Source organism: Tursiops truncatus, chromosome 8 (genome assembly GCF_011762595.2).
Source record: "Tursiops truncatus isolate mTurTru1 chromosome 8, mTurTru1.mat.Y, whole genome shotgun sequence".
NCBI lineage: Eukaryota > Metazoa > Chordata > Mammalia > Artiodactyla > Delphinidae > Tursiops > Tursiops truncatus.
In genome coordinates, this window is record NC_047041.1 from 69,309,052 (window position 1) to 69,330,770 (window position 21,719).

At 36.9% G+C, this 21,719-nt stretch overlaps 1 protein-coding gene across 1 annotated transcript in view; it reads right to left on the reverse strand.

The window, feature by feature from the left end:
• Nucleotides 1-21,719, reverse strand: part of SOX6 (SRY-box transcription factor 6) — a 622,270-nt gene that overhangs the window by 501,156 nt on the left and 99,395 nt on the right. The gene's annotated exons all lie outside the window — the stretch shown is intronic.

A 21,719-nucleotide genomic window follows, 5' to 3' on the forward strand; every position in this document is an offset into this window, starting at 1 on the left:
ATAGCATAAATGAGAGGCGACATCACTAAATATTCTACAAATATTAAAAGATATGTATTATGAACAAATCTATGCCAATAGATTAAACAATTTAGATTAAATGCACTTAAATAAACCACATAACTTAGATGAAATAGATAACCTCAATAGCCCTACACCTATTTTTAAAAATTGTATTTGTAGTTAAAAACCTTCCCCAAAAGAAAACTCCAAGCCCAGATGGTTTCATTAGTGAAGTCTTTCAAGTATTTAAAAAGTAATAATACCTACTGTACACAAATTCTTCCAGAAAATTATATAGAAGGTAATACTTCATAACTCATTCTATCAATATAAGGCTACAGTAATCAAGTAATCAAGATAGTGGCATAAAAAAATAGACAAATAGATCAATGGAACAGAATAGAGACTCCAGAAATAAATCTACATATATATATGGTCAACTTATTTTCAACAAAAGTGCCAAGGCAATTTAATGGGGAAAAAGATAATCTTTTCAGACAATGGCACTAGAACAACTGGAGAGCCATAAGCCAAAATATATACCATAAACTTCATCTCACCCTATTACAAAAATTACCTCAAAACGAATCATACACCTAAATTAAAAGCTAAAACTATAAAACTTCTAATGGAATGCATAGAAAAAAATCTTAGTAACATTGGGCTTTGCAAAACTTTCTTGAATGTAACATAAAAAGCATGAAATAGAAAAGTAAGAGGGGAGACCTTCAAGATGGTGGAGGAGTAAGACGTGGAGATCACCTTCCTCCCCACAAATACATCAGAAATACATCTACATGTGGAACAGCTCCTACGGAACACCTACTGAACACTGGCAGAAGACCCCAGACTTCCCAAAAGGCGAGAAACTCCCCAGGTACCTGGGTAGGGCAAAAGAAAAAACAAGAAACAGAGACAAAAGAATAGGAACGGGCCCTGCACATCTGGGAGGGAGCTGTGAAGGAGGAAAAGTTTCCACACACTAGGAAGCCCCTTCACTGGTGGAGACGGGGGGGGGGGGGGGCGGGGGGAAGCTGCGGAGCCATGGAGGAGAGCACAGCAACAGGGGTGCAGAGGGCAAAGCGGAAAGACTCCCACACAGAGGATCGGTGCCGACCAGCACTCACTAGCCTGAGAGGTTTGTCTGCTCACCAGCCTGGGTGGGTGGGGCCTGGGAGCTGAGGCTCAGGCTTCAGAGGTGAGATCCCAGGGAGAGGACTGGGGTTGGCTGTGTGAACACAGCCTGAAGGGGGCTAATGCACCACAGCTAGCCGGCAGGGAGTCCGGGAAAAAGTCTGGAACTGCCTAAGAGGCAAGACACCATTGTTTCCGGGTGCACGAGGAGAGGGGATTCAGAGCACTGCCTAAACAAGCTCCAGAGACGGGCGCGAGCCGCGGCTATCAGCGCGGACACCAGAGACAGGCATGAACACTAAGGTTGCCGCTGCAGCCACCAAGAAACCTGTGTACAAGCACAGGTCACTATTCACACCTCCCCTCCTGGGAGCCTGTACAGCCCGCCACTGCCAGGGTCCCGTGATCCAGGGACAACTTCCCCAGGAGAACGCACAGCATGCCTCAGCCTGTTGCAACGTCACGCCAGCCTCTGCCACCGCATGCTTGCCCTGCATTCCGTACCCCTCCCTCCCCGGGGCCTGAGTGAGCCAGAGCCCCCTAACCAGTTGCTACTTTAACCCCGTCCTGTCTGGGCAAAGAACAGACGCCCTCAGGCGACCTACATGCAGAGGTGGGGCCAAATCCACAGCTTAACCCCGGGAGCTGTGCAAATAAAGAAGAGAAAGGGAAATCTCTCCCAGCAGCCTCAGGAGCAGCAGATTAAATCTCCACAATCAACTTGATGTACCCTGCATCTGTGGAATAACTGAATAGACAACGACTCATCCCAAAATTGAGGCGGTGGACTTTGGGAGCAATAGTAGACGTGGGGTTTGCTTTCTGCATCTAATTTGATTCTGGTTTTATGTTTATCTTAAGTTAAGTATTTAGAATATATTATCATTGGTCGATTTGTTTATTGATTTGGTTGCTTTCTTACTTTTTTTTATATATAGATATATATTTTTTTCCTTTTTCTCTTTTTGTGAGTGTGTATGTGTATGCTTTTTTGTGTGATTTTGTCTGTATAGCTTTGCTTTTACCATTTGTCCTAGGGTTTTGTCTGTCCGTTTTTTGTTTTTTGCTTTTTGTTTTTAGTATAGTTTTCAGCACTTATTATCACTGCTGGATCTGTTTTTTTGTTTGGTTGCTCTCTTCTTTCTTTTTTTTTATTACTTTTTAATTTTTAATTTTTTTTATTTATTATTATTTTTTTTTTGCAGTATGCAGGCCTCTCACTGTTGTGGCCTATCCCGTTGCAGAGCACAGGCTCCGGACGCGCAGGCTCAGCAGCCATGGCTCAGGGGCCCAGCCGCTCCGTGGCATGTGGGATCTTCCCAGACCGGGGCATGAACCCGTGTCCCCTGCATCGGCAGGCGGACTCTCAACCACTGCACCACCAGGGAAGCCCTAATTTTTTATTTTTAATAATTTACTTTTTATTTTAATAACTTTCTTTCTTTCTTTTTTTCTCCCTTTTCTTCTGAGCCATGGGGCTGACAGGGTCTTGGTGCTCTGGACGGGTGTCAGGCCTAAGCCTCTGAGGTGGGAGGGCAGAGTTCAGGACATTGGACCACCAGAGACCTCCTGGCTCCACGTAATATCAAATGGTGAAAGCTCTCCCAGCTATCTCCATCTCAATGCTTAGACCCAGTTCCATTCAATGATCAGCAAGCTACGGTGCTGGACACCCTATGCCAAACAACTAGTAAGACAGGAACACAACCCCACCCATTAGCAGAGAGGCTGCCTAAAATCATAATAAGGTCACAGACACCCCAAAACACACCACCGGACGTGGTCCTGCCCTCCAGAAAGACAAGATCTAGCCTTATCCACCAGAACACAGGCACCAGTCCCCGCCAACAGGAAACCTACACAACTCACTGAACCAACCTTACCCACTGGTTGCAGACACCAAAAACAGCAGGAACTATGAACCTGCAACATGTGAAAAGGAGACCCTAAACACAGTAAGTTAAGCAAAATGAGAAGACAGAGAAATACACAGCAGATGAAGGACCAAGGTAAAAACCCACTAGACCTAACAAATGAAGAGGAAATAGGCAGTCTACCTGAAAAAGAATTCAGAATAATGCTAGTATAAAGATGATCCAAAATCTTGGAAATAGAATAGAGAAAATACAAGAAACGTTTAACAAGAACCTAGAAGAACTAAAGAGCAAACAAACAATGATGACCAACACAATAAATGAAATTAAAAATTCTCTAGAAGGGATCAATAGCAGAATAACTGAGGCAAAAGAACGGATAAGTGACCTGGAAGATAAAATAGTGGAAATAACTACTGCAGAGCAGAATAAAGAATGAAAAGAATTGAGGACAGTCTCAGAGACCTCTGGGACAACACTAAATGCACCAACATTCGAATTATAGGGGTCCCAGAAGAATAAGAGAAAAAAAAAAACGGACTGAGAAAATATCTGAAGAGATTAGAGTTGAAAACTTCCCTAATATGGGAAGGGAAATAGTCAATCAAGTCCAGGAAGCACAGAGAGTCCCATACAAGATAAATCCAAGGAAAAACACGCCAAGACACATGTTAAACAAACTATCAAAAATTAAATACAAACAAAAAAAATATTAAAAGCAGCAAGGGAAAAGCAACAAATAACATACAAGGGAATCCCCATGAGGTTAACGGCTGACCTTTCAGCAGAAACTCTACAAGCGGAAAGGGAGTGGCAGGACATATTTAAAGTGATGAAAGGGAAGAAACTACAACCAAGATTACCCTACCCAGCAAGGATCTCATTCAGATTCGACAGAGAAATTAAAACCTTTACAGGTAAGCAAAAGCTAAGGGGATTCAGCACCACCAAACAAGCTTTACATACAACAAATGCTAAAAGAACTACTCTAGGCAGGAAGCACAAGAGAAGGAAAAGACCTAAAATAACAAGCCCAAAACAATTTTTAAAATGGTAATAGGAACATACATATCAATAACTACCTTAATGTAAATGGATTAAATACCCCAACCAATACACATAGACTGGCTGAATGGATACAAAAACAAGACCCGTATATATGCTGTCTATAAGATACCCACTTCAGACCTAGGGACACACACAGACTGAAAGTGAGGGGATAGAAAAAGATATTCCATGCAAAAGGAAATCAAAAGAAAGCTGGAGTAGCAATTCTCATATCAGATAAAATAGACTTTAAAATAAAGACTATTACAAGAGACAAAGAAGGACACTACATAATGATCAAGGGATCGATCCAAGAAGAAGATATAACAATTGTAAATATTTATGTACCCAACATAGGAGCACCTCAATACATAAGGCAAATGCTAACAGCCATAAAAGGGGAAATAGACAGTAACACAATAATAGTAGGGGACTTTAACACCCCACTTTCACCAATGGAAATGATCATCCAAAATGAAAATAAATAAAGAAACACAAGCTTTAAATGACACATTAAACAAGATGGACTTAATCGATATTTCTAGGACATTCCATCCAGAAACAACAAAATGCACTTCCTTCTCATGTGCTCATGGAACATTCTCCAGGATGGATCACATCTTGGGTCACAAATCAAGCCTTGGTTAATTTAAGAAAATTTAAATCATATCAAGTATCTTTTCCAACCACAACACTATGAGACTAGATATCAATTACAGGAAAAAAATCTGTAAAAAATACAAACACATGGAGGCTAAACAGTACACTACTAAATAACCAAGAGATCACTGAAGAAATCAAAGAGGAAATCAAAAAATACCTAGAAATAAATGACAATGAAAACACGATGACCCAAAACCTATGGGATGCAGCAAAAGCAGTTCTAACAGGAAAGTTTATAGCAGTACAATCCTACCTCAAGAAACAAAAAACATCTCAAATAAGCAACCGAACCTTATACCTAAAGCAATTAGAGAAAGAAGAACAAAAAAAACCCAAAGTTGGAGGAGGATACAAATCATAAAGATCAGAGGAAACAAATCATAAAGTTGGTAGAGGAAACAAATCATAAAGATCAGATCAGAAATAAATGAAAAAAAAATGAAGGAAACAATAGCAAAGATCAATAAAACTAAAAGCTGGTTCTTTGAGAAGATAAACAAAATTGATAAACCATTAGCAAGGCTCATCAAGCAAAAAAGGGAGCAGACTCAAATCAATAGAATTGGAAATGAAAAAGGAGAAGCAACAACTGACAATGCAGAAATACAAAAGATCATAAGAGATTGCTACAAGCAACTATATGCCAATAAAATGGACAACCTGGAAGAAATGGACAAGTTCTTAGAAAAGCACAACCTTCCAAGACTGAACCAGGAAAAAAGAGAAAATATAAACAGACCAATCACAAGCACTGAAATTGAAACTGTGATTAAAAATCTTCCAACAAACAAAAGCTCAGGACCAGATGGCTTCACAGGCGAATTCTATCAAACATTTAGAGAAGAGCTAACACCTATCCTTCTGAAACTCTTCCAAACTATAGCAGAGGGAGGAACACTCCCAAACTCCTTCTACAAGGCCACCGTCACCCTGAGACCAAAACCAGACAAAGATGTCACAAAGAAAGAAAACTAAAGGCCAATATCACTGATGAACATAGATGCAAAAATCCTTAGAAAATACTAGCAAACAGAATCCAACAGCACATTAAAAGGATCATACACCATGATCAAGTGGGGTTTATCCCAGGAATGTAAAGATTCTTCAGTATATGCAAATCAATCAATGTGATAAACCATATTAACAAATTGAAAGAGAAAAGCCATATGATCATCTCAATAGATGCAGAAAAAGCTTTTGACAAAATTCAACACCCATTTATGAAAAGAAACCTCCGGAAAGTAGGCATAGAGGGAACTTACTTCAACGTAATAAAGGCCATATATGACAAACCCATAGCCAGCATTGTTCTCAATGGTGAAAAACTGAAACCATTTCCTCTAAGATCAGGAACAAGACAAGGTTGCCCACTCTTACCACTATTATTCAACACAGTTTTGGAAGTTTTAACCACAGCAATCAGAGAAGAAAAAGAAATAAAAGGAATCCAAATCAGAAAAGAAGAAGTGAAGCTGTCACTGTTTACATATGACATGATACTATACATAGAGAATCCTAAAGATGCTACCAGAAAACTACTAGAGCTAATCAATGAATTTGGTAAAGTAGCAGGATAAAAAATTAATGCACAGAAATCTATTGCATTCCTCTCCACTAATGATGAAAAATTTGAAAGAGAAATTAAGGAAACACTCCCATTTACCATTGCAACAAAAAGAATAAAATACCTAGGAAGAAACCTACCTAGGGAGACAGAAGACCTGTATGCAGAAAACTATAAGACATTGATGAAAGAAATTAAAGATGATACAAACAGATGAAGAGATATACCATGTTCTTGGATTGGAAGAATCAATATTGTCAAAATGACTCTACTACCCAAAGCAATCTACAGATTCAGTGCAATCCCTATCAAACTACCAATGGCAGTTTTCACAGAACTAGAACAAAAACTTTCACAATTTGTATGGAAACACAAAAGACCCCGAATAGCCAAAGCAATCTTGAGAAAGAAAAACGGAGCTGGAGGAATCAGGCTCCTGGACTTCTAACTATACTATAAAGCTACAGTAATCAAGACAGTATGGTACTGGCACAAAAACAGACATATAGATCAATGGTACAGGATAGAAAGACCAGAGATAAACCCACGCACATATGGTCACCTTATTTTTCGTAAAGGAGGCTAGAATATACAATGGAGAAAAGACAGCCTCTTCAATAAGCGGTTCTGGGAAAACTGAACAGCTACATGTAGAAGAATGATATTAGAACACTCTCTAATGCCATACACAAAAATAAACTCAAAGTGGATTAAAAACCTAAATGTAAGGCTAGACACTATAAAACTCTTAGAGGAAAACATAGGCAGAACACTCTATGACATAAATCACAGCAAGATCCTCTTTGACCCACCTCCTAAAGAAATGGAACTAAAAACAAAAATAAACAAATGGGACCTAATGAAACAAAAGCTTTGCACAGCAAAGGAAAACATAAACGAGACGAAAAGACAACCCTCTGAATGGGAGAAAATATTTGCAAATGAAGCAACTGACAAAGGATTAATCTCCAAAATTTATAAGCAGCTCATGCAGCTCAATATCAAAAACAAACAACCCAATCCAAAAATGGGCAGAAGACCTAAATAGACACTTCTCCAAAGAGGATATACAGATTGCCAACAAACACATGAAAGGATGCTCAACATCACTAATCATTAGAGAAATGCAAATCAAAACTACAATGAGGTATCACCTCACATCAGTCAGAATGGCCATCATCAAAAATCTACAAACAATAAATGCTGGGGAGGGTGTGGAGAAAAGGGAACCCTCTTGCACTGTTGGTGGGAATATAAATTGATACACCACTATGGAGAACAGTATGGAGGTTCCTTAAAAAACTAAAAATAGAACTACCATACAACCCAGCAATCCCACTACTGGGCATATACCCTGAGAAAACCATAATTCAAAAAGAATCATGTACCACAATGTTCACTGCAGCTCTGTTTACAATAGCCAGGACATGGAAGCAACCTAAGTGTCCATCGACAGATGAATGGATAAAGAAGATGTGGCACATATATACAATGGAATATTACTCAGCCATAAAAAGAAATGAAATTGAGTTATTTGTAGTGAGGTGGATGGACCTAGAGTCTGTCATACAGAGTGAAGTAAGTCAGAAAGAGAAAAAAAAATACCGTATGCTAACACATATATATTGAATCTAAAAAAGAAAAAAAAATGGTTCTGGAGAACCTAGGGGCAGGACAGGAATAAAGACGCAGACATAGAGAATGGACTTGAGGACACAGTGGGTGGGGAGGAAGGGTAAGCTGGGACGAAGTGAGAGAGTGGCATGGACATATATATACTACCAAATGTAAAATAGCTAGCTAGCGGGAAGCAGCCACATAGCACAGATAGATCAGCTCAGTGCTTTTTGACCACCTAGAGTGGTGGGATAGGGAGGGTAGGAGGGAGACGTAAGAGGGAGGAGATATGGGGATATATGTATATGTATAGCTGATTCACTTTGTTATAAAGCAGAAACTAACATACCATCGTAAAGCAATTATACTCCAATAAAGATGTTAAAAAAAGAAAAGAAAAGAAAAGCAATAAATTGGACTTTTTCAAAATTTAAAACACTGCTCTCAAAGGACACTTAAAATTAAAAGGCAAGCCACAGGCCAGTAAAAAATATATACAAAACATTATCTGATAAATAACTTGTATTTTAAAAAAATATTAAAAAATACTCTTACAACTCAATAAAAAAGAAGAAAACCCCAATTTAAAAAAACAGCAAAAGATTTAAAATGCACTTCAACAAAGTAGATACATGATGACAAACAAGCACATGAAAAGAGCCCAACATCATCAGTCATTAGGGCAATAAAAATTAAAACCATGAGCCACAACTACAAACCACTTGAACAGCTAAAATTGAAGACTAAACATACAAAGTGTTAAGAATGTGGGACAGCTGGAACTCTTACACATTGCTAGCAGGAATGTAAAACGGTAAACCACTTTGGAAAAATCAGCAGTTCTTATAAAGTTAAACATGCACCTAGGTAAACTAGCCATTCCATTCCTACGTATTTACCCAAAAGAAAACAAAGCATATGTCCACTCAAAGACAAATGTCCAAAGCAGCTTCATTTGTAATAGCCAAAAACTAGAAAGAACCTAAATGGATAATCAAATTGTGGTATATCCATACAATGAAATACTACTCCTCAATTTTAAAAATAAGTTATTGACATGCACATGAGTGAATCTCAAAATAATTATGCAGAATGAAAGAAACTAGACAAAAAAGAGTACATAATATATGATTCCACTTACATAAAGCAAAACTTTTAATGCAATCTATAGTGGCAACAATCAGTGACTGCCTGGGGATGAGGCTGAAAACAGATCAAGGAGGGGTAGGAGTAAGGGACTCAGAAGGGGCATTAAGAAACCATTAGGGGTTATGGATATGTAAATTACCTTGACTGTGGAAATGGCTTCACTGGTGTATATGTATATCAAAACGTCAAATTAAACACTTTAAATATATGCAGTTTATTATATGCCAATTATATCTCAATAAAGCTATTAAAAGAACATGCAGTAGGTAATATTCTCACTCTACAGGTGAGGAAGCTAAGGCTCCAAGAGGCTCTATGATTTGCCTAAGATCACAGCTATTACACAGCAGTATCCAGGGGTGGCAGGAATTCCACACGGTATATTTTTAAACTAATATGAAGTAACTAATACAGTTCTGCTTCACAGAAGGTACTCAAAAGTTGTTTTGGAGTTTTAAAATTTAAAGGCATATAAAAAGCTTAAGATGTGAAAAAGTAATAGATTTTAACTTTCTCATAGGATATATAAATTTTTAAAGAAGATTTTTTAACCCAAAATACCTTAATTGATAGAATGCATGAGAGGTAGAGTTTCTGTCATTCATTCAAAAAGCATTTTACTGGAACCTATTATGCACTACTTAATATGAACAACTTGCTAAGCACAAATGAGACAGATATTTAAGTCATACACAGGTTATGAAAGAGCACCCTTTGATGAAGTACTGGCAAGAGGCTCAGTTTGTCAGCAGGCTAAGGTACAGACAGTTGAATGGACAGGAACAGCTACCATAGGTCTCCAAGAAGAAACAATGGGCAAAGCACTTCCCAGAGATGAATTACTAGGTGTTTTTTGTTTGTTTGTTTGTTTGTTTTTGCGGTACACGGGCCTCTCACTGCTGTGGCCTCTCCCGTTGTGGAGCACAGGCTCCGGACGCGCAGGCTCAGCGGCCATGGCTCACGGGACCAGCCGCTCCGCGGTATGTGGGATCTTCCCGGACCGGGGCACGAACCCGTGTGCCCTGCATCGGCAGGCGGACTCTCAACCACTGAGCCACCAGGGAAGCCCAAATTACTAGGTTTCATACCAGTTACTTTCTTGTTCTTTTTCATATATGTATATTTCATCTCCTCCTACAATAGATTATAAATTCCTGATGACTAATTCTTCATTTACCATTTTAAATTCCACCTCATGTCCAGAAGAGTCCTGAATTCATATTCTTATTGAGTGAATGAATAAATGAATTAATGCATGTTAGTGTTAGTCTGAATGATAAGGTAATGAGAATGATAAGGTAATGAGAATGATAAGGATCCTTTTCAAAATCAACTTGACTTTATCCCATTTTCTTGAAAAAGTTTATTTTTTAAATCTTATTTCAATGTCTTTTCTTACTCATGAGTGTATTTTCCTGCACTATTTCCTTTTCCCTTGAAAGAGACAAGTAGAGAGGGCCTATATCCAAAGCATGATATTTGCTGTGACTATACCTTCTGTGGAGGACAGAATGTAGCAATATAACCAGGGAGTTGTACTCATCATTTTATCTGTGCATACCCGTTTTATTCCTCACAGATGTCAGGTACTAATCCCTATGTGAAAGCCACCTGATAGGAATGTCATAATCTCCAGTATCTTCACTTTTCTCACTCATGGTAGCCAAGTTTTACCTTATGCCCCCAAAATCAACAAGGTCCTGCCTGTGCACTTGATTGAGCTCCTAGTGTTAATATCTTCTGCGTTTATGTTATGCCTTTAAATCATCCAAGTAATTTTATCTTTACGTATATTCTCATTCCTTTAAAAACACATCTTCCTTCCAGGCCTCCATGGGAAGAAAAAATATCCTCAATTTTCAGTGGGAATCTAACCAATGAGATGCAAGGGATTTGAGAGTTGACAAGAGATAATTAGCAAGATATTTTCCCTCTGCCTTTTCAAAAATTCAGTGCTGTGATGAATAACAGGAACAGGAAAAAGCAATGAGTAATTTTGACTCCTTTCTTTTCCTCATGCTCCCCACCACATATAATCCAGTCTTACTGATGCCACACTGGCGAAGTCTCTTCTTTCTGTTCCTAACATTCTGTTCTCAAAATACCCACTCTTGTTTAAACCTCTTACCTCCTGCTTGAAGTATCTTACAAGGTGTTTCTCTAGTTAAAGTCTTTTTTTTTTCCTCTAATCTACTCTACAAGGGCTGGCTGAGATAATTTTTCAAAAATTTTGCAAAAGCAAAGCTCTTGCCATACTGCTCAGCTATTTGGTTTGATGGCCCCCTAAGATCTACCAAATACCTTAGCTTAGCCTTATGGACCACAATGATATGATCACACTAAGTTTTCTAGCTTATAGATACCCTATACCTCAGTCAAAGTGGACTTCTCATTGTTCTCTATCCCATACTTCCCTGTTTCCTTCCATCGGTCCCATACCCATGCTTGTGCTAGTCCTCTCACTACCAGGATGCACCTCTCTCTGCATCTCCTATTCCACTGATAAAATTCTATTCAACTGTCAAAGAATATCAAAAAGTCTGCTTCCTAAATTAAGGTCCTTCTTAAGGGATGTATCTTTAATTCTTACAAGCTCTGTAGATACAATTTTTTATTTTACTAAGGCATTTAACATATTCTGCATAGGGAATTACATATCTCCTCTGCTTATCTCCTCTGCAATAATCAATTCAACTTAATTAACATTTATTAATCTCACCTTTGAGCCACACACTGAGTTAGACACAGGGACACAAAAAGGAATAAGAGAGTTTAATAATTATGTCTAGACTCTAAGGTTCTTGATGGCAGGAACTCTGTACATTTGCATTTGTTTCCAATGCAGCATCTAATGTTCTGTTTTGAATACACTCAGCACCCAGTATATATTATATTTGTGGAGTTGAATTAATTTCCAACAGAAGCTAAGCCCTCTCCTTGGAAGAAAATATGTGCTACCAAAAAAAGGATTTACCATAACTGCAAAACAGATACACACATCTTTAAACAGTTTTCAGAGGGCAACTTGGAGGTCAGATTGACCACTGATTACACCATCCAATGTGAAGACCTTAATGGCTCAGATCACTCCTCACTAAGAAACTAACTTCCAAGTAGGCCAGGCTGCTTCAAATGATAGATTCCCAGATGGCCAGAGCTTCCAAAATTGCCATTTGGTCCAGAAAAGATGGTTATTGCTTCACATCACAAAAATCTGTTTCTTGTACCCTCTTGGGAATTTAAATAGGACTCTTTTAAGTTGACATCAAGATTTAAATATGTATCCATTCAATATACCTGGGAGATACACAATTCCTGTTTGAACTAACCACATGTATACAGCCATAAAAATGTACATTTTCAAGGTTACATAGCATTGCTGGAAGCCTAACTCAAATGACACCTTTCCACACTATGAACCTTGCATTTACTCTCTACATTCTTACATTTCCTCCCATCCTGGGACACAGAATGGAAAAACACAGTAAGGCTTTTTTAAAAGATGATACCAGGAATAAAAGGAGATGAAATGGTTGATAGTGTCATGTAAAAACCAATATTAAAACAAAAAACTTCTTGACAATGATATTTGTCAAGGAAAAATTCAAGCAGTAAAAATGAAGTAAATGGAAAGAGGTCACTGCCGAATGACCAAACCAAGCCCCAGTGCCTGGCACCTGCCAGGATAAGAGCCCCTTGGGTTGGCCTGACTCCTCCCACAGGCTCTCTCTAAGTAAGAGTGACACACTTCTCCTCGAGCAGAAAACTCAGCAGGGTATGCAACAATCACTCTGCTCATTACTGAAAGTCAATTTAGCAGCACAACGATCTAAATTAAGGGTCAATTTCAGAGAAGGAGAGAAAGAAGTACACTCTCTTTGTGTAGGAGAAACAGAAACCCCACAATCTAGAATATGGAATCTGTATTTCTGGAGAGAACTGTTAGCATAAAATGGTTGCAATATTCCAACAGGATGACAAAAAGATGGGACAGCCTCTTCCATGTCATTCAGTCTCAGGGTAAGATGTAAGAGTTCTCAGAATAAGATGTAAACAGATTTGGGGGGCTCTAAGACAGCTGAACTTAGAGAAATTTTATCAGTTAAGTATATAATCAAGAATATTCTAGATGAAGTGAAACTGTGCTGGTGTTCTAGAGTGGGAAGAGATGTGATCTGAAATCAAACAGACTGTGTTTGAACCCCAGCTCTGCCTTTTTCTTCCTTGCATTCCTTTACCTTTTGTTTTTGTTGTTGTTCATTTATTTATTCAACAAATATCTACTAGGAACTTAGTACGTGTCATACACTGTGCTAGAAACTGGGTATACAGGTTTGAACAAAATAGTCTTGGTCTCTACCCTGACAGGGTTTTTAGTTTAGTGAAGAAAATAGACATTACATAAACATACAAATACAGGATAACTACTAATCATTTTAAGTGCTATGAAGGTAAAAAAATAAATCAAAATTTATAGAAAACAACCAGGGATTTCAGGGATTTGTTAAAAGGATTAAAAATAACAAGGTAAAAGTGCCTTGCCCAATGCCTAGAACATACAGGTGTTCAACACAAGCAACAGCTGTTTTTAAGTTCTCTCTGCTAAATATAGACACTTGATTCCCTCACCTTCGTCTCTTGACAGAGAAACTGGGAAGTATTAAAGCACCGGTAGGTGCTGTTGGGGGAGAGCGGCAGTCTATTCGCTCCAGACACTGCAAACTGATGCATAGTTTGTTGTTCTATCAGTGTTCTATATAATCATAACCTTGACCAATCCACAACTTTCTTTCAGGCATATCTGGGTTTCATCTCCTGCTTAGTATCCTTGAGATAATTTATAAATTTTCCCCCTTTGGTTGCATAGGATATTTAACCCCTTTAATGCTAAGTCAAACTATTCTCAAGAAACAACCCACATCAAGAACTGAGACGAATTCACTCAATGTGGAAGACTTGCCAGAAGAACACAACTAAGGACCTCCCTTAAGGTTGTGAGTATACGGTTTCATAGACTATCTCACTGCAGGAAGTGTTTCTGAAAACTTAAAAGTTCTCCTTTTAGACCATGATTATTCCTCTATCATGTTCTTAGTGAGCAAACACTCAACAAGCCTTGAAATTTGACAAATCCTAATTCACGTTTAGTAAACTGCTGGGTCAATAAAGATTATAATTTCTTTCCAATTATCTTATCTTCATCACCTCACAAGAGTAAAACTAATTCCAAATTTCCTCAGTTTCTTTGATTGCATAAAATGGATGAGAGTGCTCTTATTCATATAAGAAACCCAAAGAGGACTCTTTAGTCCTTAATCAAAAAGGTGACCCTGCATACAACTTAAGGAACACATGTTAGGTATTACTTTACAGCTTGGCAAGCAGCATACATACTAATTGAAAACAAACTATCTCTAAATGAAAGAAAGGACAGAAAGGATGGAGGGAAAGGAAGAAAGGGAAGTAGAGGGAGAAAGGAAAGGAAGGAATATACATCACACCAAAAAATCACTTTATAAAAATGTGATTTCAAAGAGTTTTCCAACCTCCAAAACTAAAAACATCATATACCATAACTGAAACCTAATTCATGTGATTCCTTGTTCTAGAAGATATAAGGATGCTACTTGGTCATGGTTACAATGAGACCTTTCTAAAGGTATCCCATATAAAATATAGAGTGTGATACATAGATGATTATTTTCATATATTTCTATATTAATCTTTACCCAGATAAAGCAAAATTATTCTCACTGGTTTTTTACCTGGGAGGTACCCATTTCCTAAAATTCCTACAGTTGTCCTTAGAATGCATTGAATTGAAATCAATAAAATTGAAACAGATCAGGGAAAAAAAAACCCAACAACTATAGAACTCTTTTTAGATTACTATTGTCAGACCCAAACAAGTATTTCCACATCTTAAAAAAAGTCCTCAAATCCATTTTGTGATTTTACAAAAATCTCCTATTTCAGTCATTTCCTATTTCACTAATTTCTCTCCTTTTTGTCTCCTCTTCTCAATTACTGCAGTGAAATTGGAGGGACAGGTATTTCTTCCATTTGTTCAACCATATCTTCTCCTCAGAAAGCTCTAGACGCTCAAAGATTTCTGACACTCAGCTCTCTTGTTTACACCCACATTTTTCATGCTTTACTTTCTCAGCCGTCCGCCAGATATTGCCTTGCAGCTATCTATTCTGTGACTGCAAGTCCAGGGAAGAATTCTCTGTAACTAGTCACAAAATCAACAGTGGATTCCACATACTGCCACTACCAGGGACAAAGCCCAAAATGTTTCCATCCCTTAAAGCTGTCAACCATTCAGTTAGTGTGCACTTGATGCTGTATCAGATATCAAATTATGTGCAACCAATCTCACCTTAGAACAACCCATTCTAATTGATGATGCCATATATATGTAATAATTGGAAGAAAAATAATATTCACAAGAGGAATAACACCTGTATTTCTTTTGTACTATGTTCAATGAAACTCAGAACACTAGTGGTAATAATTAAAAACCAAGTCATAGGCTTGTTACCCGCCACCACAGCTTGAAGAAAAAAAATAATCTATATTCTGCCTAATGTAGGCAGTTATAGGGATGCAGACCTGGATTCCATTGATGCTATTGCTTAATTATCTACTATACATGGGTCAAAAAGGTAAAAATAATAATCAACTGTCAAACATACTTTTTTGTTGTATTTGTATTTTCCAAAGGTATAAAAGAGCCCAAAGGTGAAATAAAAATAGAAAATCTGCTTTTATTAATGAATTCATTCACTTAAGTTTATATGAAACTATGTGAGCTGAAAAGAAAGAGAAAGAGCTAACTCCAGTAGCTTGTACCCAAAGAAAACTCCACCCACATAAACTGTCTAGTAACAAATCAATTTTTAAACCCTTAGGTTAGGGACCATCTTTTTTTCTCTTGCAAGCACTTGCTAAGCAAATAATAATAAAAACAGGAATTACATCATGTGGACAAACTTTTTGACTGATTAAACATTAAAAATAAGTCTTTTTTGCCAGTCATCGATGGAAGATAATGCTTAGGAAATTAATCTTTTTACACAATAATTGCCTTGCATCTTTGAAAAACCCCAGTAAGAAATATGAAGAGAGACAGAGAGACAGAGAGAGTAGGGCAAAAGGGAAGGAGAGACGAAGAGAGGGAGAAAGAAGAGAATGCAGAAAATGTTTTTATCTTCACTGGAAATACTTAACTCACATTTTAATGTTAGGAGATGGCAAAAATTTGGTGAAATGATAAGCATTTATACCCATACCCCAAGATAACATAAAATATGTACTTCAGATAAAACTATGTGCTGAAAGTGATGTGTAGAGACAAGCATACAACAAAATGCACGAGATTTTGTTGCTTATTCAAACAATATTTATAGTTACCAAAAATATTTCTATCTAAATGCTTGAGTAAATCAATGAGTTTATTTTTTCCTGAATTATAAATAGACTATATTTCACATTTTATAGATTATTATATTATAAAATAATAGCTAGCTGTGCAGAATTAGTACATTTATGGACACTCCCTCATTTCCCCGTATTTGAGACCACCACTCAGTTCAAATTATGGCTTTATTTCCCCTTCTCTATATGCATTTAATTCCTTTAAATATTAATAAAATTTATGTAAGAATACTGGGAAATGATTAAGCCTATCTTCTTGGTTAAAAACAAGTTCAGAGAGCAGCTTTTGGGGGGAATATTCAAATTTATTAGCTGTTCTTAGCAAACAGGCCTCAAGCCCCACGTTGTTTCCAATCTCAAGTTAGGAAGAATTTTTCTCCAACAGGCACTGAATCACTTTAATGTTGACTCCTGTGCTGCTCTACTCCACCTTCAAATGTAACCAGTAAATTCAGCTTTACTACAGTACTATAAAAATATGAAACAACCATAATAGCATCTAAAAAAGAGCTGTTGGCACTATATTCGTTTAGAAAAAACCTTGAACTGAATACTAATGCAAAATTTAAGGATAGTTTGCCTAGTTGCCAAAAGAGTTACAATAAGTATTTTGCCATAATGTATAAGTTATCTTGAAGGCATCTGAGACTATTACTGTGTAAGATACAGAAAAAGTCCGCAAAGTGTCATTGTTCTCATGAGGTTTTTCGATATAAATAAATCATCAACATACTATCTTCACTGAACCACTGTCCTCTGATTAGAGGATTGCCTTAATGTGTGCAGAAACATTATAAAGAGACCATTCTGCTTCCTTAGTAAGTCAGCTTCCTTGACTGGCATCCAATATGGATCCACCTCACACCAAATTCCACTTTACAGTGAATATCGTGACTGTAAGGTTCCGGTTAAACATTCGAACAGAATCAATACAGTTTTACTTCCCTTCTCCCTTATTACCACGACCAAGTTTTTAGAGTTGAAAAGGAAACCAAGATCAAATTTAGATACGTTGTTTGAAATTAGCAAAGATGAAACACTTCAGTGCCAGACAAAAGCCCTGATTTTAAGAGTAGGTTTTTGCCTTCCCTGAAATGCCTAGCTCAGACAGTGTATTTTTATGCCTGCAGATATTGGCATGTTTCACATTTAAGATTATGACACACCAACTTATTTCGAAATTTTTTAAATCCTCCACTGCGCATGTTTCAAGTGCTTCATGACTATCACTGATAATTGAGCAATTAACTTGAAATTACCAAATGTGCTGTGATGGCACAATATGTAGTAAGCAACATGAAAAAATAAAGAGCAGAGGAACTTAGTACAGTGAAAAAAAATTAATAAAGGGTAAAATAGGCCATAATAATAATAGTACTGAGTAAGTTTTAATGGTCCCAGGTCTCAGTAGTTTAATGGTGCCAGTAAAATGGTTTAATGAAATAAGTCCAGAGTATTACAAATTTTTAGAGCAGTTTATTCTGGTGCTACAAAAAGGAAGCTTCTTTCTAACTGGTCTTGTGTAATACACAGGGATTAGTTCAAAAAGTAAGTGTGGGAGTTTCATTAGACAAAAAAGGACAAAACAATTAGGTTAAAAATCCTGACAGGCAGATTCTTAAGAAACACAAACTTGCAAAAAAAATAGATGTAAAGTCTTCCTTTAAGACAGGCAAAGCAAAAACTCTAGGGCTAAAGATGACTCAAGAAGTCATCAAGCTATTGTGAACATATATGCAAATCAAAAATTAAGATACATGGCTTGACATCAAGAGGGAAGGACAAAATTCAGCTATACTAAAAACATCAGAATGCCTCTTCACTGCTCATCTCATCAAGGTCTCTAATACTGGGCTTTTCTGGCTAAAACCATAGTATGACTGTGAAGAGTAGCTCTTTAGTACTTAAATATAGCCAGTGCAGCAAATTCCATAAACCTAAATCCTACCTTATTTCGGTGGCAGGCCATCTTAAAGGTTTGCAAGAAAAACCAACAATTTAGAAAGTCAGAGAGTAAAAAGAGATTCAAAGTACAGCAAGTAAAAAGACACTATTAAAAAACATTTTTTTCCTCAAAATTCCATCAATATTGCTCCAAAACACCACTAGGAGATTAAAAATAGGCCAGGCTGTCCTTTCAGGTATAAATTAGAAACAGAAAGTGGAGAGAGCAAAAAGAACAAGTATCTAAGGGCACTAGTATTAAAATTTAAAAGCTTAAAATGTAACGGATATACACATTCAGATTAGCAAACTGCTTTCAATTAAAGTAGATTTCTGGCCACAGTTCACAAATGTATAGTAGCTGTGTGTATTAATGTAGATACTTCAAATGTCAGTATATCTCTAATTAACATGAGCACACAACTGTAAAACTGAGAAGACACAATTTTAAATTCCTTACATTCCCAGCATTAATGCTTTCATGGGGCAGCTCCCGTTGTCATGGAAAATGGCATTCAAGCCCTATTTGTGGATTTTCACAGCTCATCTTTTTTATTTACCTGCTCTATGTCAAGATTAGCCTGGAATAATATTTTTTAAAGATAATGCACTTAGACCTACTTGTCCTTAAAATCACAGATGTTCTCACTGAGGGAGCTTTGGTCTGGGCTACGCTCAGTTTGAAACAAATTTCTCTCCATTTTAAAATACCACAAAGAGATGATTTCATGATTCTTTTTGTTTGTTTCCTAAAAATCTATGCAATTCAAAAAATTTCAGCTGAAGCATGACATGTGGAGTTTGGAAATAGGGGGATAGGAGAATGTCAGGGAGGAGCAAATGATCGAGGAACATGAGGAAATAAAGTGGTATAAGGTTCTCCAAAATCTCCTGCCTGACTTACTCTACCTAAACTTTTCAAAAATATTTTGTACAGCAACCAAGTAGAGACTGAGATAGTGATCAAACAACAAAAGAAAGAGAGCTAAAATATTCTCTGAGAGAAGACAGATTGGTGTTATGGAAAGAGCATGGAATTTATACTATGAATCCCTTGGTTTGAGTCCTGCCACTCTGCAAAAATAAGGATAATTCCTACTCATCTCACAGAGTTTTATGAAATTTAGCCAGTTTAATGTCTGCAAAAGCAAGTGTTATGCTGAATTAAGATATTGTTGTCATTATTAACTCAAGCATGGAGCTAAGCAATAATCATTTTGGTACCAAACAATAAAATACTTCCGGACTTTTTCAGTGAAAAAACTGCTATTAGACACCATGAACAGAGACAGAATTTTATAAAAGGGAATTCATTATCAAATTTCTAAAAAGGCTTGGGAACCTGAAAAAGCAGGCTATCTAATTCTCTGTTTTGTTGTTGTTATTTTCATTGTTTTTAACCAATCATTTACTGCCCTGGTAAAACTGAAAGGACAGAATTAATTAATTACATTTTAATTAGAGATAAAAAATTAAATGTGGGATATTAACATGCAAAACAAGGTCTTCTTATACAATGCCTACTTTGGGAAAAGAAAAAAGGTAGTTTTATTTTTTTAAAAGAAAAAAAAAGCTAGAATAAGATGCTTTCAGCTTCTGAAAAGATAACCATTTTCCTTCACAGTGTTTTCCTACTCTGACCTAGGTAGTAGATGTAAGTAGGTAAGATTCCAATCGGTTCTCACACACCTTTGGTGTGGCCTATTCATTATGGATGTGCAAAACAATATCCCACCTCCTTATCTCACAGACCGGCTTCTGCATACCTTACTAAGAAACCTTCCCGTGGCCATGAGGTATAACTTTCTGCCTTAGATCATGTAGCAAATAAGCAGTTCCAAAACATGGAAATTAAAGTTCCTAAAAGAAGCCATTGTCACTGATCTCATTTGCCTGTTTTTAGGCTAGACTAGATGAATATTTCTACTGTTCTAGCTGCCTCATCATTCAGTGTAAGTGGCAGACAGTTTCTGCAATAATTAAAAGAAGTGAGAATGCAAGGATTCTGGATGCCATGTTAATTTTATTTGACTTATCTTAGTCATAGTATCCTGCTACATTTCTTTAATAAGAAGGTTCCATAGTCAGGAGATGGCTGGAACAAAACTTGAGACCACAGACCAAAGGAACAACAAACTCCACACCCTAAACTATCATACGGAAATTCTCAAGTCTGGAAAACAATTACTTTAGGCCTGTGTGATTACTATGACTTCTACCTAAGTGATTAGACAAAATCTGACTAGAGCTTTTTGGGTTTTTTTAAGTTGAACTCCAGAAATAACCATATGAAAACTACACCCACAGTGCCCCTTCTATTTTTTAGCCTCTCTCTTTGTCAGGTCACAAGAAAAAAAATTCAGCTAATTGGACCACCTCTGTTCAAAACTCGTCTATGTATATCTGGTTGGGGTATTGCTGGATTGCTGGGGGGCAGGGGGCGGTAGAGAAGAGAAAAATTCAGGAAACAGAGCCTTTGGGTGATGAGAAATGTAGACTATATTTTGATTAAGGCCATCTTGGTTGAAATGCTGGTAATTGTCTTGTATTTGTAGTTTAAAAACATTAATCATCCTAAAAACTTACTATAGGGAATGACTGAATGATACGCGAGAAGAGAGAAAGGAAGTAAAAGAAAGGATAAAGCAACAAAGACAAGATTTGGACAGTTCAAAATTATTTCCCTTCACACAGATTTCTAATAGGATAAGCTCAGCTCCTTGGAACCATCCTTTTTCTCGAGAGCCCTTCAAAGGTACTTTACATTTCTTTCTCCATCTTCTTTGCCTCCTAATCCTCACTGTGATACCTTGCACAAATTAAAAGCTTATATTTAATCCAAATGAACCATGGAGTTTAATATTTTGTGTTTTACATAAGAATTCAGTCTTCAAATAATACAATGTGAATTGATAGTCTCATAAAATAACATCTTATTCATTCTTAAAACATTAAAAAATATACAAACTGTGTTAAGCTATATTAAATATTCACATCTATTTTTTTAAGATGGTTCAAAATACCTGCCCCAATCAATGTTACTACTAAAAGAAAGGTAAAGCTGGTTTTAAATAAATTTTCACTGCTCTCTGTTTAAATACTGAATCACTTAAACTCTAATTTATAATGTTACTTTTTTTTCAAATACTTTCCTAGAAGTTTATTCCCTAAAATTCCTTTATAGTAGTACACTAACAGAGAAAAAGTTTCCTCTGTCTTTGTGGTTATCGAATGTAAAGATCACCTTAGATATCAATGGTTTGGTACAATGTACACACATAAAT